Source organism: Lactuca virosa, chromosome 4 (assembly GCF_052849685.1).
Source record: "Lactuca virosa cultivar CGN04683 chromosome 4, Lactuca_virosa_CGN04683_v6, whole genome shotgun sequence".
Taxonomy (NCBI): domain Eukaryota; kingdom Viridiplantae; phylum Streptophyta; class Magnoliopsida; order Asterales; family Asteraceae; genus Lactuca; species Lactuca virosa.
In genome coordinates this window covers 408583069-408594371 of record NC_136429.1, presented here as the reverse complement: position 1 = coordinate 408594371, position 11303 = coordinate 408583069, and the positions used below count along the sequence as shown (strand labels likewise).

The window sequence follows — 11303 nt, the reverse complement described above, 5'->3', positions numbered from 1 at the left end:
CGAGACCACGACGTGGTGATCTCACCACAACGTGGTGAAGCTTCACAAAATACTTCACTTTTCGATCTTTTGACACCAGGTTGTTCTTGTTCCACATTTGACTTGGGATGAGTTGTAGCTGCTTCATTGGTCATTATTGTCTCATAATGAATCTCTTCTTTGATGTAGATTGCCATGAGATGAGACTGTGATTTTTGATCTTGGTTTTTCGGTCGTAACCTTTCATTAACAAGTATGGTCAATTTCCCAAGTTAAGTCTCTGTATTCTCTATGGAATCTTGATGATTTTTCATATTAGCATCAGTAGTATCATGCGTCTGTTCAGATAATTCCATAAATCTATGGAGTACCGACTCGAAATTTATCTTCTTTTCGGGAGGTGGCTGCTCTTTTTGATAGAAACCTCTTTCGGTTTGTCTATACTTTTCATCTTTCTGTTTCTTCTACTCTTCATAAGGTAACCACTCCTTCTTAGGCTTTGTCCAATCTTCTTCAAACTTGTCACCACTTTTTCATTTGCCTATCCATAAGGTCGAGCTTAGCTATTGCAGCCATAGTCTTGTTCCTTCTATCTCCTTTTCCTCTTGTAATACCATTTCGTGGATTGTGGTACTCTCGTGAGTGGTTTGCAAACTCTTCAATTAAATTCTTTTATAGTTTCCGACTCCTTATTTGTGAGAGGCCCTTGTGAGTCAAGAAGTCGTCTAGTAGTTACATTCACTCCATCATAGAAGATGGAACTTCTTGTTGAACATTCAAGTCATATTGAGGGCAACTTCTTAGCAAGCCCATGTATCTCTCCCAAGCTTCATATAATGACTCTCTCGCCTCTTGTTGGAAGTTAGCAATATTATTTTTGAGCTTTGAGATCTTCGAAGGTGGAATAAATTGTTCAATGAAAGCATCATGAAGATTAGCATATCTAGTGATGGATCATGGTGCAAGAGATTTCAACCACATTTGCTTCACTGATAAATGTGACCAACAACATCCTTAGTAAAACGGATTCCTTTGGAACATTAGGAACATGAAAGTAGTTGACAATGTCTTTGACCTCATCAATGTTCTACAAAGCATCTTCATACTCTTTCCTGGAAAAATCTATGTCCTTGAGTATGGATAGAATGTGTCCTTTGAGCTCAAAACTTCTCTCAGCTGGTATCTCAGGTGGAACTTTTTGGATTAGGTGTCTAAGTTCATAACTATTTCTGGAATGTACTTGACCCGGTTAGCATGGTCCATTTTGGGTTGCATGGCATTGCAACACTTGGATAGACTAAATGAGAGAAATGACACTTATGGTTTATTAATATATTATAAGTTCTAATATATTAATAATATTATTTAATTAGTTTTGATCAAGAATTAATTTAGAATTAATTTGTTGATCAAAAGGAGACTAATTAAATATATGGGGTTGATTGTGCAAATCATCCATTCTTTTATAGTGGGCTAATGATCCACGGTTTATTGAATTGGGCTAAAACCCATAAGGTGCTCCATGGATAGTCCATGGAGGTTATAAACCCATGGATTATGGAATATGAAAAGCCATTTCAATTAGGGTTTACATGTTGTAACCCTACTTGTGACACAACTATAAAAGGACCCAATGGGTAGCAAAATCGGCACTATGTGTAGAACAAAAGGGCTAGCCGATTTTCGGTGATAGTGTACTTCTCTCAAAGTTATTCCAAGAGTTTTGGTGTTGTGTGAAACATTTGAGGCATCACATTTGAGGTGGTAGACTCACAAGGTTCTCAAGGAATCCAAGTAACAAGAAAGGTATGTTCTTCTACTAGCTTTTATGTTTCAAAGTTCCCTTGCCATGCTAGTTAGGTTAAGAACCTTGGAAAATCAAATTTTCATGTATCTTAGTAAAACATAGATCCAAGGTGTCTAGGGTTGCATGTACACCTTAGGAGTGTTAGAATGCTCAAAACCCTTCAGTGGTATCAGAGCCTAGGCTTGTTTTCTTGATACTTGATGCAAACTTGTTTTTCAAAACCAAGAATCTGTCCAGACTGGAAAACTCGACGAGTTCTGGCCCAGAACTCGATGAGTTCAGGAGTTAATGCATGAACTTGACGAGTTTCTTATAGAACTCGACGATTTTGTCTTCCAGTTTGCAGTTTTTCGAGTGTTGCTGCTGGAAATGGACTAGAATCATTACTCTTAACTGTTTTGGACTTATAAAACCTGTTTTTGATGTGGTAATGATTATGCTAATCCAATTGCAATGGTAATTATCAAAATTTCAAGTTTTATATGTGGTTTTATGATTCTTGAAATTGTTGATATGAATGTTCATACACTTATGAGTTTAGTAGATAAAAGGAATTATTTGCAAATAGTTTGTTAGTTTAATTCTTGATCTTGATGTGTTTTAATGGAATCCATAATTTTTCCTCAAGTTATGGATTACCAAAAATCTTCCTTTTAAAGTCCATTAATGAACACATAGGTTACATAAAATGAAGAGTCTTTCATTTTAATAAACCATTAACTCACATGTAATGAAGTTGAAAAGTTTTGAAAGTTACAAAACTTGCCCTCAAGTTTTGGAACCTGTAAGTCACCTTAAAAACTTTAGTTCCAACCCCTAGAATTTTAAAAGTTAAAATTCAACTCTTATACTTTATAATATTATAAGTTATATATATATATATATATATATATATATATATATATATATATATATATATATATATATATATATATATATATATATATATATTGTAACAACGTAAATTTTCAACCAAATTTTTTCATTGTAAAAATACACAAAATTCATCCATTGTTTCTTTCCAGAAAATCATAAGTGTTTCAATGTCAACAAAAGATTACAATCATAAGTCAAATCCCAGAATCCTCCATGTCATCACGAACAGATGTGTACAATCATGCCGGTGCCTTCCCGCGATCCTCTGGATTACTAGAAACACATATCACATAACACAGTAAGCACGAAGCTTAGTGAGTTCCCCAAAATTCCACATACAACACATTAGACACTCAAGGCTATAACTCTGTAAGACCCTCCGGTCAATGTGGACTTATCGCTAACTCAATAAAGTTCGAGACTTTGGACCGTCAAGGTCCTCTCTGGTCCAGATCTGAGGTTCTAACCTCAAACCATACCCATATAGCTCTAGAGCACAATATGTTGGGATAAAACCCTAAAAGCTTCCCAAAATGGTATCTAACGAACAAGAGGCCAAGATGAGAGCTTTTTACCTCAGAATAGCAGCAAATGACAAAAGAATGTAAGATCTACAACCTCCTCTTGATTAGATCTACCAAACTGTTCCAATCTTTCCTTCAAGAAGCTCAAGAATGCTCGAAATGGTCTCTCTCTCTCTCTATATATATATATACCACGAAAAGGGCAGGTTAGGGTTTCTTTCTGTGAAGTGTGGCCGCCCAAGGAGGCTATAAGTGCCTTTAAATAGGCTCCAAACCCGGGAATTTAGGGTTTCTCATCCCAGCGCCTACTCGGCGAGTCTACCCTCGGACTTGTCGAGGAGATCATTAAACTCACATGTCAAACCCGCTTCTACTCGCCGAGTCATAGCCCCAACTTGTCGAATAAATCAATGATCCTCAAAAATAAATAATGAAAATAGTACCTGATAATATGGGTGTTACAATTCTCCCCCACTAGAATTGGACTTCACCCTCAAAGTCTTGCTCCGTAAATAACTCTGGATGCTGCTCCCGCATCTCTGACTCCGGCTCCCAAGTCAATTCGGATCCTCTCCGATGTTGCCACTGAAACTGTACTGTAACACCCATAAAATTTGAGCCAAATTAAAACTTTTTAATACATTTTAACACCATCAAGTTATTATAGTTTGTTTTCAAAATAGTTTAGACATCAGAGTATCCCTAGAATCAATTCATAAGACCATAAAATATGAGGAGCTGTACGATCACGCCTTTGCCTTCCTGCGATCATCTGATGTACCTGAAACAATAAACTGAAACTGTAAGCCCGAGAGCTTAGTGAGTTACCCCAAAATACCAACACCATACAACATAACCATATCATATAACCAATACAGAACAGCATGCATAATAAGTCATCAACCTGACTGGACCCCCTCACAGGCCTTCAGTCTATATGGACTGTTCTCCGAGCCTTCAGCACGTCTGGACCGCCTCGCAGGGCCTACAGCCTATCCAGACCGCTCGTCGGGCCTTCGGTCTGCCTGAATCCCTTTGCAGGGACTTCAGGTTATCCGGACCACCCTGGGTATGTCAGCCTCCAGCACAAAGCAGGACTGCCTCAACCCAACCCCAAATCAAACAAGCATGTGTACATAAATATCATACACTTGCATATATATAACAGTCATACCAATCTAACGGATCACCAATCATAGCAACATCCTATAACCAGGATACCGATCTAACAGATCATAACAGCATACAAGCAACTATAACCAGGATACCGATCTATCCAAAATCTAACATAGCAACCATCCTAAACTAGGATGAAATCTACCATATCAATTGTTGGATTAGTGTCTAAGCCCGTAATCATATTTGGTAAGTACTTGACCCGGTTGTGCATGGTCCTTTTGTGTTGCCTTCACCAGAGCAACTTGACTGGAGAAATAATAGAGAAAGAGGTTATTGTGATTTATTAATATATTATAAGAATGATATATTAAAGGAGAAATCATATTTGTTTAATTAATATTGGTCAATAGTTAATTAAGAATTAATTTTGTGATCAAATGTAATTAATTAGACTAGAGGGGCTGAATTGTAATTATGTGATAGTTGCAAATTAGGGCATTGGATGCCCCAAGGATAGATTGGACGAATTCAAGGTGATAAGGCCTTAGAATTCGTCCATGATAAGGATTCAAGGCTTATCTTATGGGCTGCTTGGTGGGCAAGCAACCAGATAAGGATAAGGACTGAAACCCTAATCTCTACCCTATATAAAGACCCCTTAGGCCTTAGAAAATTGGCCACTTGATCCCAAGAAGACCTAGAGCCAATTTTTTCCTCTCCTCTCTCTCTCTATCTTGCCTCTCCAATTGCTTGTGGTGTTTGTGAGCCATTAGAGGTACTACACTTGTGGTACTTGCTTTCCAAGACAAGGAGATTGAAGATTTGTGTTGTTATTGCAATATAACAACAAGAGGTATGTAATCACTTCTACTATATAGATTTCGAAATACCTAGGTGTATGCTAGGGTTCTTCTTGTGTTCATAAAGTTGTGTATCTAATAGTGAAAAACATAGATCCAAATCTAGGGTTGCATGCACACATAGGATTGTTTGTATAAAACCCATCAGTGGTATCAGAGCATTATGGTTATTTGTTTTCTATTAGATTATTCAATTGTATGAATTTGACACTTTAGGGTTTATGGCCAATAAACCCTAGGAGGCAAGGATTTCGAAATTAGGGTTCTTGAACCCTATTTTTCGAAAATTTTGATAAAGGGTTTTCAAACCCTTTCCTTTTTGCCCAAGATTTCGAAATCTAGGGTTTGCAAACCCTAGGATTTTCAAAATATGCCTCCTCCCCAAGATAAGATCCTATGTTTTAGGGATTTGGATAATCTCACATCTAGCAATTATCTTTTATTGGTTAAGTATGGTAATTAAAGATTTTGAATTATCCCATCCCATGATTTTCGAAATCTAGAGGGATTTAAGGGATTAGGATAAAATTAATTGTTTAATTTAAGATGATCCTTTATGATTTGGTAATTCAAATTAATTGTTTAATTTAGATAATTATTAAATCAAGAGTTTTAATATTTAAAATTTTAATTTAAAGGTTATAAATTTCGAAAATTTTAAATTGAAATTAAAACCCTAGTGTTTTAAAATGTTTAAAATACACCCTATACTACTATATTATTACAAGATTAATATATATATATATATATATATATATATATATATATATATATATAAATATATATATATATATATATATATATATATATATATATATATATATATATATATATATATATATAACTAAAATGCTAGTCTTACCGTTAGTAGGCCTCATTTACGAAGCCAATCTATAAGGGGGTATAAGGTTATGGCCTATAAAATGGCCATTTAATGGGTATCCACTCTTACCCACCGCTTCCTTGATTGGTGGAGGGTCGTTAGCCGAACGGGTAGGATAGGGCAGTCCTCTCCTCATTAATAAGTATAATGAATCTAAATAAAGTAACTGAACGTATTTTTACAAAATTCCCAATCTTAGTTACTTTAGGTAAAAGTGAATAGATGCAATCCCATGAAATTACACTTTGCACCCTTTCTAAGAAGTTAGTGGAGCGTGTGTGGTTAACCGGCACACTAATTGGTTCTTAGCAAAGGTGGCAAAGGGTGACTCATTGTTTGTCATAGTTCGATGGAGCGTGTGTGGTTAACCGACACATTGAATAGGTGACTGTAACAATGAGGGCACCATGTACATTTGCATGGTTACTCACACCCGCTTTGTGATGCTCGGCATCCCAGTCACAAACGAGAGGGGCATATCGAGATTTAAACATGCCATTGAAAAGTTCAATGAATCTCAAAAGAATCTAGGAATTCTCAATACATTTAGAACTTAAGCCTTTTATGTTTTTCATGGTGAAGAAATAGTGAATCGTCATTCACTTACCTCCAAATTATTTGCATGTTGGATTACGGCATCCCTTTTCTAATGTGCAAATAATGTTGTTGGATCCTAGCCCCAATTTCTCATTTTGGGTGTTTAATTAGGGATTCAATTCTAATCAAACTTTGTTCCTTTCTATTTACAGATGTCTAACACAAACGCCAACAACGCTGCTGCTGGTTCATTCTCGTTAATGAGCCTATGTCAAAAAGTGACATTTTACGGATCGAATTTCAACGAATGGATAAGATACATTCGCATGATTACTCGCTACGAGGACAAAGAATATGTCCTCGACGAGAAGCTTGAAAAGATCAATCCGGAAATCGCTACTCCCGAAGAAATGGCCGTCTTTGAGACCCATGAGCGTGATGCAACGAAAGTTCATTGCATTATGCTAGCTACAATGAATCTTGAACTCCAAAAGTCCTATGAGGATATGTATCCGTACGAAATGCACCAAGATTTGCTAGAGAGGTACCACCAAAGCGCAAGGCAAGAGCGCTATGAGATCATCGCCAACATGATCACCGCTAAGATGGGATGTGGAGAATCCCTAACCTCGCATTTGCAAAAGATGCAGAGGTATGTTGATCGTCTTCGCAAGTTAAATGTTAAATTTGGGGAATATTTGGCAATCGACATCATTCTTCACTCCTTGCCCTCGTGCTACAACCAATTTAGGATGACCTACCACATGAACAAAGAAGAGGCCACCTTAAGCAAACTCCAAGGGCTCCTAAGGACTGCTGAGAGCAACCTCAAGGACAAGTCTGTTGCATTAACTCCCACTCCACCCGCTGCTCCTGTTTTGGCCATTGGGCAAGGGAAGGGCAAGAAGAGGAAGGCTCGTTCAAAGAGCCACCACAAGGGAAAGCCCCAAGATGGTACCTCTTCTAGTGGAACCAAAGCTGGTTCTGCTAACCCCAACTCAAACCCAAAGGAGGCAGAGTGCCACCACTGCCACAAAATAGGGCATTGGAAGAGAAGCTGCCTGGAATATCTACAAGCCATTAAGGATGGGAAGATCAAGCCATCCTTCGTAGGTATTTACACAATTAAATCTAATGATTCATCACATGCTATTTCTTGGGTTCTTGATACAGGATGTGGTTTTCACATATGTTTTGATTTGCAGGGACTAAGAAGAAATAGGAATGTGGAGCGTGGAAGAATAAATCTAATCATGGGGAACAGAAGATCGTCGCATGTCACCAAGATTGGAGTGTATTCTCTAGCGCTTAGTAATGGATTAGGTTTAGATTTAAATAATTGTTGCTATTCGCCAGATATGGCAAGAAACATCATTTCATTTTATGGTTTTTTTAGACAAGGATTTAGATATTCGTTTGATAATGAGAAAGGTTCGATTTATGCTTATCTAAATGGTGTTTTATATTTTGAAGCATTGCCTTGTAATGGAATTTATGAAACTGTTATGGTTGTAGATAACCTAGGAAATGATGATTGTGTGTGGATTCTTCCAATAGTATGGATAAAGCATGCTTGTGGCATTGTCGTCTTGGACATGTTAACAAGAAATGCATAGCCCAACTCCAAAAGGATGGAGTGTTGGAGTCGTTCGACCTTAGGGACGATGACGTGTGCGAGTCTTGTTTACTTGGAAAGATGACCAATTCACCCTTCATTGGCACTTGTGAGAGGGGTGAGGGTCTATTGGATCTCATACACACCGATGTGTGTGGGCCCTTTAGATCCACCACAAGGGACGCGAACCGCTTCTATGTGACTTTCACCGACGATTATAGTAGATATGGGTATATCTATTTAATCAAGTACAAGTCAGAAACCTTTGAAAAGTTCAAAGAGTTTAAATAAGAAGTAGAGAATCAATTGGGCAGGAAAATCAAGATGCCCTCAATCCGATCGAGGAGGAGAGTACCTAAGTCTTGAATTCCACGACTATCTCATGGAATGTGGAATAGTTTCGCAATTGACGCCGCCTAGGACACCGCAGTTGAATGGTGTGGCTGAGAGGCATAATCGAACCCTGTTGGACATGGTTCGTTCCATGATGAGTCGTGCTTCACTACCTATCTCATTCTGGGGGTATGCCTTAGAGACTGCCGCCCATATCCTTAACTTAGTCCCTACAAAGAAGGTTGCCAAAACACCTCACGAGATGTGGACAGGGAAAGCTCCCTCGTTGGCACATATCAAGGTTTGGGGTTGCGAGGCTTTCGTAAGACGAGAGACTCACGACAAGCTCGAACCTTGTAGTGAGTGGTGTATTTTCATCGGCTACCCGCAGAAATCCTTTGGATATCTCTTCTATAGACCGAGTGAAAATGTTGTCTTCGTTGCGAGGAGAGGAGTTTTCCGAGAGCCAGAACTCATAGGCCAAGAGGACAGTGGGAGGCAAATCGATCTTGAAGAGATTCAAGAGTCGAGTGATGAAGGAACCTCTAACGCTGGCGCTCAACCCGAGGAGGAAACTCCGGTTCAACCGATTGACGAATCCTTACCTCTTAGACGTTCCGAAAGAGTTAGAGTTCAACCCCAGTTGTATGGTTTTCATATTACTACCGAAGGGGACACGTATATTAGTGATAGTACACTAGTAAATCTAGATGAACCTAACAACTATAAGGAAGCCATGGCAGGCCCGGAGTCTGCGAAATGGAAATAGGCGATGGACAGTGAGATTCAGTCCATGTATGACAACCAAGTTTGGAATTTGGTTGACCATGTGGTCGGACGTAAGACGGTGCAAGTGGATCTTCAAGAAGAAGACCGACATGGATGGGAATGTGCACATGTATAAGGCGCGATTGGTTGCGAAGGGCTTTACTCATACTCCCGGAGTTGACTATGATGAGACCTTCTCACCAGTTGCTAAAATAAAGTCTATTAGGGTGATGCTAGCCATTGCTGCATTTCATGATTATGAAATATGGAAAATGGATGTCAAAACCGCTTTCCTTAATGGGAAGTTGGCTGAGGATGTTTACATGGCTCAGCCAGAGGGTTTTGTCGATACGAAGCATCCCAATAGAGTGTGCAAGCTTGAGAAGTCCATTTATGGACTTAAGCAAGCGTCTCGCAGATGGAATCTTTGCTTCGATGAGAAAGTCAAAGAGTTTGGATTTGTACGAAGCGAAGATGAATCATGTGTGTATGTCAAGGCCAGTGGGAGTATAGTTAGCTTCCTCGTATTGTATGTCGATGACATACTACTCATAGGAAACGACATCCCGACTCTGCAGGAAGTTAAGTCCTGGCTCGGGAAGTGCTTCGCTATGAAGGATCTCAGAGAGGCTTCCTATATTTTGGGAAGAAGGATAGTGAGAGACCAAAGTAAGAGACCAATAGGACTTAGTCAAAATACTTACTTGGACAAGGTGCTAAAACGTTTTAGTATGGAAAACTCGAAGAAGGGAGAATTACCGATCCAAAGTAATGCCAAGTTGAGTAAGACTCAAAGTCCGAGTACCGAAGCCGAGATAGCAGAGATGAGCCGAGTACCTTACGCTTCCGTAGTTGGCTCGATCATGTATGCTATGACTTGTACTCTCCCTGATGTGGCCTTCGCTTTGATCATGGTCAGTAGATATCAAGGAAACCCTGGCAGAGCACATTGGACCGCAGTCAAGAATATCCTTAAGTACCTTCGGAGGACCAAGGAATGGTTTCTAGTCCTCGGAGGGAGTGATAACTTAAAGGTGCGAGGGTATAGTGACGCCAGTTTCCAAACAGACAGGGACAACTACCGTTCACAGTCAGGCTGGGTCTTTACCCTTAATGGAAGAGCAGTGACTTGGAAAAGTTCCAAGCAAGAAACCGTAGCTGATTCAACGTGCGAATCAGAGTACATTGCAGCGAGCGAAGCGTCAAAGGAGGCGATATGGTTGAAGAACTTCATTGGAGACCTTAGAGTTGTACCTGCCATAAAGGAGCCTATGGAAATTTTTTGTGATAATGAAGGATTGGTTGCCTTGACCAAGGAACCGAGGTATCATGGTAGATCTCGACATATCGACAGAAAATATTACTTTATTAGACATCGGGTAGAAGAAGGACTCCTCATAGTTAAGAGGATATCGTCAGAGGATAACCCAGCAGATCCGCTTACGAAGGGACTGGGTAGGGTTAAGCATTTGCAGCACGCTAGGAGCATTGGGCTGAAGGACGATGTTAGTTTGGATTAGATAATTTAGAAACGTGTAATAGATAAATGTAATTGACATTTGATGATTAAATAAAGGAGTATTCTTTATTAGTACAGTCACTGTCTTATGTTGATTGTTTAACTATTATTTTGCTTTGCATGTTTTGACTTCCTGAATAATTGAGTTAATTAAGAATAATCGAATTATTCAAATGGTCCATAGTCGTTCATATGTTGGGAGTAGGTATGAATGAAGACTGTCATGAATTGGTGTGTAGATTGTCTGAAAGGTATTAGACATAACAAAAGTTTGTTACAACGTTCATGAGTGCTTATGAATGAGTTTTGAGCATTGGAATAAACCCGCGCTTGCTGGAATCACTTCATGGAATTTACCACGAGTGATCGCAAGACGATAATATCATATGGTCTTAAAACCAAGATATATGGTTTATTGTTTGCTAATTGATTGTGCATTGATAATGCGAAAACGCATTAGTAAATTGATGTCATAAAACGCAT

At 38.8% G+C, this 11303-nt stretch overlaps 1 non-coding gene across 1 annotated transcript; it reads left to right on the top strand.

Annotated features, from left to right (window-relative positions):
- Positions 1-757: 757 nt before the first annotated feature.
- LOC145110132 (small nucleolar RNA R71) lies at positions 758-864 on the top strand. Its single transcript, XR_013709512.1, has one exon. It is a non-coding gene; the product is annotated as a small nucleolar RNA R71 (small nucleolar RNA).
- The last annotated feature ends 10439 nt before the right edge of the window (positions 865-11303 follow it).